General features: G+C 31.4%; 1 long non-coding RNA gene across 2 annotated transcripts in view; it reads left to right on the top strand.

The window, feature by feature from the left end:
* Positions 1 to 1,120: 1,120 nt before the first annotated feature.
* Positions 1,121 to 7,043, top strand: part of LOC143231976 (uncharacterized) — a 28,133-nt gene continuing 22,210 nt past the window's right edge. Inside the window, exons 1-2 of one of the 2 annotated variants that reach the window (XR_013017316.1) lie at positions 1,121 to 1,837; positions 3,955 to 4,095. This is a non-coding gene — a long non-coding RNA (uncharacterized LOC143231976). The remainder of the gene's footprint in view (positions 1,838 to 3,954; positions 4,096 to 7,043) is intronic. The other variant, XR_013017315.1, reaches the window with a different exon arrangement.

Below are 7,043 nucleotides of genomic sequence, written 5' to 3'. Positions count from 1 at the left end.
TTTGTATGTAATCCTGTGTGTTAGCTTTTAACCATAAAGGTACCTGGAATCAATTTTTGTAGTACTAAGGAATTATTTTCAGTTTAAATGTATAAGACAAGATGTTGTGAGGACTTAGAAAGTCAAAGAATAAGACGGAATACGGAACAGAAAAACTGTGGACTTTCTTGATTGAAGTAGTTTTGTTTCTGAAAAACTTAAATACGTATTTCATTGAGGTGTTGTCATTATTTTGTTATAGTTATCGCGTATATTCCTGTTTGTTTTGTGTTTGAAACAGAAATAAATCTAATTATTTTTTACTACATATTTTTATTCACTAACTTGACCAAAGCTCTTTTTTATTTTTTTTCTCGTTAATGACTGCTTCTCTCTTTACTTACATGTATATATTGATAAATTTCTCGGAAACTTAAAGAAGAAAATACAAAACCATAAATAAAGTCGATGATAGTGCCATCTCACGGTATAAAGAAAAAGAAATAATAGCTTTGTTTTCTAATTTTCTGAGAGTTCCTCCTGCGGGACACCAGTAACCATACTGACTTACAAAAGTCAAAATAGAGAGTTGTTGTTGTTTTGAATTAAGCACAAAGCTACACAATGGGCTATCTGTGCTCTGCCCACCAAGGGTATCGAAACCCGGTTTTTAGGGTTGTAAGTCCGCAGACCAACCGCTAAGCCACTGGGGGGGCAAATAGGGAGTTAAATCTTTACGGAGAATACGGTAGATGGAGTGATGTGGCTGGCTTTACTATAAAACAAACAAAAACTCAAAGAAAATTTTAACATGGCTTTTTTGCTTAAAAACAAGAAAAGTTTTCCAAGCGATTTTTGTTTTGTTAATCAAAATTTCAGGTAATAAAAATTAAATATTAATTTCCGCAAATGTCATTTTGGTACGTAAAAATACCAAGAAAAATAAACTTCGATTTCTTGTTAATTTTAGTTGTAACGAACGAAAATAAATCAACAAGTAATTCATGTCAACTGTAGAAAATGGTGGGAAAAGGAACGTGAACGTAGCGAACGAAAGAGAAAACAGCGCCACCAAGTGAGACAAGTGATTTTATCCGTGCGATAAAAGGCAAGTACACATCACTTTGGGCCGAGCGTGGCGTAGTAGTTAACGTTCTCGAATAATGAATCCGAAAATTCTCGTTTTGCGACCAATTGCCCCCAAAATGCGCTCCGCACATTGGGTTGACAGATCACATACAAAAGTAACAATTAAATTTCACTACTAGGTCAGAGAATAGTAGCTTAAGTGTTGGCGGTGGGTACTTTTGAGTAGCTTCCTACGCTCTAAGATTTTTCAGTTTAAAATTAGGGATGGATATACATAGCCAGTCCTTTATTAGGCTGTATGTTAAAGTTCTGTAACAAATGTGTTAACCACGTGGCTATTCCATTGTAAAGCTGTAGCTGGTTTTCCACTGTAAGCTCACGAAATGTATTTAGTACAACGGGTGTATTGGTAATTTCATCTTACAATCTTTGTAGAATATTGCTGTTAGCTCCAGTAACCTTCTTGTAGTTTAATGGAGACAATTTGTGTACTATAAACAGGAAACATGTAATAAGGAGTAATGCTGTGTGTGCGTATCTTATAGTAAAACCATATCGGGCTATCTACTGTGGCCATCGAGGGGGAATCGAATCTCTGATTTATCTTTCAGACTTTTCTAAAGATTATTTATTTGTGTTTTTAACACATCTTAAATAAAACAAAGTGCAGTTAATAGTTAACATATATCAGTGTCACTGCTATTTTAACAAGATATTTGTGTCTTAAGTGGGACTCATGATGCAAAATAATCAGGTTTCGAAACCAGTGGTGAGTATGACATATTTTGTAGCACTGCGTTAAACAAAAACAAACAAACACAGTGGTCAAAAGATTTATTAGTGTTAAGTGTTATAGGGCAGGAAAGCCCATGTATCAGATATGGACACAACAAAAACTAATAATAACTAATTCAGTCTGTTTTGTCTCTAAATTAGAACATAAACAGCTCATGGTAGGTTCATGTGACAAACAAGATTTCGTAGCTAAAAGATTTAAGCCTGGCTGGAAAAACAGGTTACAAGGCTACTCTCCTTCTGAGACAACTTTGTAAGACAGTTTTTATGATGTATCCTCTAATAATCTGTGCTCATGAGTAACACTGTAAGTGTTCATTTTGTTTCAAGTTACCAGTTATAGTGTTTCTAAAGAAACAAGCAACTACCAAAGTAATAACTTCAACAAAATAAATAAAACAAGCAGGAAACCAATAAACTGATTTACTTCCCTTAAGTACCATACAAAATCTCAGAGCCATGATGTAGTTAGATTATTTGAAGGCATGTAACCAGTGGGATTTCTAATATAATAACTGAAAGTTTAGAAATTTACAATTGATACAAAAAAGAAAGAGAACTCTACAGTAAATAGATTGCAACAAAGAAAGTAATTCCAGGTTTCAGATAATATGTTTTGGATTTTGTTAGCTTTAGAAATTTAAAAGTTGTAAAGCACAAATTATAGTAGCTAAATGTTACAATTTTTGATAAGACTAACCTTAAAACTTCACTGTTCTCAAACTATTTGAGTTTAAAAATAAGCAACAGACATGTACAAAGACCAGATATTTTCAGCTGTGTTTTCTGAATAGATGGGAAGTTTAAATTTTTCTTCTCTGAAATAAAATTTTCAATTGGAGGATCTATATAAATGTATGAATGACAGCCTGAATGTTTTTCTGTTACTTTATTGAAAATAATTGTCAATAAGATATTTGAAGAAACAAAATTATGAAACTAAACTTTGCAGTACAATTTCTTTGATTAAAAATATATGTAAAAACAGCTTGTTTTGGTTGAGAAAATTTTTTCTCAATTTTCTCAACCCAAACAAGCCACTTTTACATATAAATTTTTCTCTACAAGTGGGTTTTCTTGACATCACTGACTATAATTTCTTTGATTGTTAGTAATTATTGGAGGAGGAAGATCAGAAATGATTTCTAAAAGTGTTAATAAAATATATATATAAAAAAATTAAAAATTGGAGCATTTCTTTTGTAGTTTATATTGTATCTGTTTAGAGGGAGAAGCTGGGTAATGTTTGAAAACTTGAGGTAGGCATGTAGCTCTCTTTATAATCATGAGGTCCTGTGTAAGTAAGTAGTAACACAAAAAGTAATTTAGAATGTATAAGAGTGATATTCAAATGCAAGTAATAAAGTAATACCACCCTAACCAACAATTTTATGGAATTACAAGAGAATGATTGTCACATGCGTTTAAAAAAATTAATGTTATGTAGTAGTTAGTCTTTGAAATTCTTAAAACTGTTTAACACCTTAAAACTTCCCCTTGTGGAGACTGCCAAATAAAACTGATGGTCGAAAGATTTTGAGATGCTTGTTAAAATGTTCTGGGATATTTGTAATCAGTATGATATTATGGTCAGGGTCGTGTAATTCTGTGATAAAATACTTAAGTCCTGTCTGTTGACTTGAAGTTCCCTTGCATATTTGGTCTGGCATGGCCAGGTGGTTAAGGCACTCAACTCATAACACGAGAGTCGCGGGTTTGAATCCCCGTCACACCAAACATGCTCACCCTTTCAGTCATGAGGTTGTTATAATGTGACAGTCAATCCCACTATTTGTTGGTAAAATAGTAGCCCAAGAGTTAGCAGTGGGTGGTGATGACTAGCTGCCTTCTATCTAGTCTTGCACTGCTAAATTAGGACTGCTACTGCAGATAGCCCTCATGTAACTTTGCACAAAATTCAAAACAAACACACAATTTATGCATATTTACTCTTATTTAAAAGAACTTTGTAACTTTGAACAGTGACATACTGGAAAATAAACCTGTTTTGTTTATTGCTAGTAAATTTTGTTATTTTCATGCCATTGAAAAATAATTTTGTTTCTCTCTTCTTCTTTGTTTATTTTTCAGAGGTTTGTAAAGAAAATCAAGGAACAATCTTTGTCACGTTGCCGAGTGTCTAGGAGAAGAAAACAAAGTAGTACTAGTCAGGAAGATTCAGAATTAAGTGAAGGTGTAGTACTAGTCAGGAAGATTCAGAATTAAGTGAAGGTGTAGTACTAGTCAGGAAGATTCAGAATTAAGTGAAGGTGTAGTACTAGTCAGGAAGATTCAGAATTAAGTGAAGGTGTAGTATTAGTCAGGAAGATTCAGAATTAAGTGAAGGTGTAGTACTAGTCAGGAAGATTCAGAATTAAGTGAAGGTGTAGTACCAGTCAGGAAGATTCAGAATTAAGTGAAGGTGTTAAATTTTTTTTATTTTAATTTAACTACTACATGAAATAAAAGTAGATAACTACCAGTTCTGTAGTGCCTTGCTGGTACAGCGGTAACTCTACAGATTTACAATGTTAAAATTAGTGATTCAATTCCCCTCGGTGGACTCAGCAGATAGCCCAATGTGGCTTTGCTATCAGAAAAACACACACGCCAGTTCAATTAGTAAAAGGTAAAAGATTTTACCCAATATAGTTATCATAGAAAACTTTAATTCAACATTTTCTAACTCAAAAATACTTTAGAATTGGTTATTTTATCATTTTGTAACATTTTTTAAATTAAAATTGGAAAGAAAATTTAAAAAATGTAAACACTTGTTTGCATACAGCTTTGAGGGGAATCTCTTGTAAATGGTGCAACTTTAAATTATTTTCAAATTTTCATTCCATCCCAAAACATTGGTTTATAGATAAATAAACTATCATACTTTAAATACATAATTAAACAGTTTCTGTTTCTTTCCTTATTTTTATTATTACAGTTTTACAATTCCACCCTTTTATAATGTCACAGCATGTAGTCTGAACTACAATGAAGAAAAGCATAAAGAATATAGCTACAAATAAGGTTTGAATGCCATTAGATGGAGCATATTATAAACTGTTTCCATCAGTGTGAAGCAAGTAAAATATTTAAGCAGAGGTCCTCAGAGATGAACAGAGGAATCTTGTGAAAAGTTTAGTAAACATAAAACTAAACTAGAGATCTGATACTTTTATTTTTAGTTTCTTTAGGTGTGTTTCTCATTGTTAAAAGGTGTTTTTTGTATTAAATTATATCTGTTTGAAAGCTATGAAAAGTTTCTCTTACGACCAGACATTAGTTAAATTTAGAGGGTAGTGAAGGTAACACCAATATATTATTTTGATTCAAATCCTTATTTATTTTGTTAGGTTTATTGTATGTAAATAACACAAGTAAAATAACTTGATGAAACTTACATGAATAGATGGCAACTGCCTGTTGGAGAAAAACAAGTGTAGATGATAACATTTGGAAAGTCTTCCACCTCTCGTCTTCAAGTGGAAGACTTCAAAATGTCATCCTCTACACTTGTGATTTTACAGCAGTTATCGTCCATTCAACTAAGTTTCATCACAAATACTCTGTTTAAACAAACAATCAAAGAATAGTAAAACAACGTGTTATTTTGTGAAGATAGATTGGTCAAGTCTAAGAATATGGTTATCAAACATATTTTTAACTACTCTGACCACTTTGGTGGTGATACCTTTGTTAAAGTTCATGATGGTAGGTTATGAATAAATCTTTGTAACAGAAAGAGCCAGAAAATTTGAAAAGTATTAATTACTGAAGAAGATATACAACAAATCTCAATAAAAAATGTATTTATTTTCATTATGATTGAATATTCATATCTTTTATCAGGCTTGCAAAACTGTGTCAATAAAGCACCAACTATCTGTACAAATGTAGCTGTTCTGTTTTCACAGTTTTCAGAAAATATTTACAGGGTCATCACTGTGACCAGTTGTACTTGGGCACAGTTTATAATTTGTCTAATTAGCTCTTCTGAGTCATTAGGTTTAAATGTTTGTGCTTTAGCACAGATGTGACACCATTTAAGAACTTTCATGAAATTGTATTTTGTAAACATGAAAATGTAATTATATAAAGCTGTAGGTTTGAATTTGGGTATTTGTCTGTAGTTTGCACTGAATACTATAAAAGTGATTTGGAAGTCAAGATAATGAAATTTCATATCCAGAAGTACTTAAAATATTATAATTGTAAATTATTCATAGTGAAATGGTAAAACACCCTTTATGTTAAAAATGTAAAACTGTAACAGTTATGCTGTACAACATAGTGATTAAATGCTAACAAAGCTTTGTGGAAACTTAACGATAACCACGATGTCACATTACATTTCCCAGATAAATATTCTTCAAGATTTTAATACATTTCACCATTTCAACTTGTGACTGGTTAGATATCTCACAATAATGTTAATATGATATTTTTATTTTAAAAAATTTCAGGATTGGTAATTTTCAATTTTGTGTGTATAGAATACATCTTTACTATAAAATATATTGTCTGGTCATTAGTAACTTTAGTGACACAGATTTTATCGTATCATTATTATTTATCTCAGATGCATTGCATGGTATTTTTAAATATTGTAAGTATATATTTTAAAGTGTCTAACAGATTGTATTATTTCTGTATAAAATTGTTCAATATTATTACATTCTTTATGACAGAGACTTTTTTACTATGAAAATAATTTATGTTTTGCAATAGATTATGTCAAACAACCTCATGTTGGATTAAAGTTATTAATGGTATTTATCAAGTTTTGGACTTCATCATAACGATGACCAGAACAGTTTAAAATAGTTCCAATTTATCTTCTTCATTTTTATGACTTCTAATCGATCAGATATTATTATTTCTTTGTTTTTTCTTGTCACATTTTTGAGGTTTATTTCAGTAATAACTTTATATTTTTCATTTATCTCTTTGTTATGGATATTTAAATATAAAACTTTGTAATTTCTCAAAGATGTGTCAAAATTCTTTATCATGTAAATTAGGGTTTCCCAGAATGGTTGATATTGATCCCCTTGGTTTGGTGAGACTGTAAAGGGCTGAATAAGGACTTAAGTGTTGATAGGAGGACAGAAATAACTCCTGTGCTATAGTTGGCCTATGCATCTAACTGCTGTATGACTCTCCAAGTTTGTATGTTGTTA

Source organism: Tachypleus tridentatus, chromosome 11, assembly GCF_004210375.1.
Source record: "Tachypleus tridentatus isolate NWPU-2018 chromosome 11, ASM421037v1, whole genome shotgun sequence".
Lineage (NCBI taxonomy): Eukaryota > Metazoa > Arthropoda > Merostomata > Xiphosura > Limulidae > Tachypleus > Tachypleus tridentatus.
The sequence above is the reverse complement of the archived record's forward strand: the minus strand, read 5'-3'. Positions and strand labels throughout refer to the sequence as shown.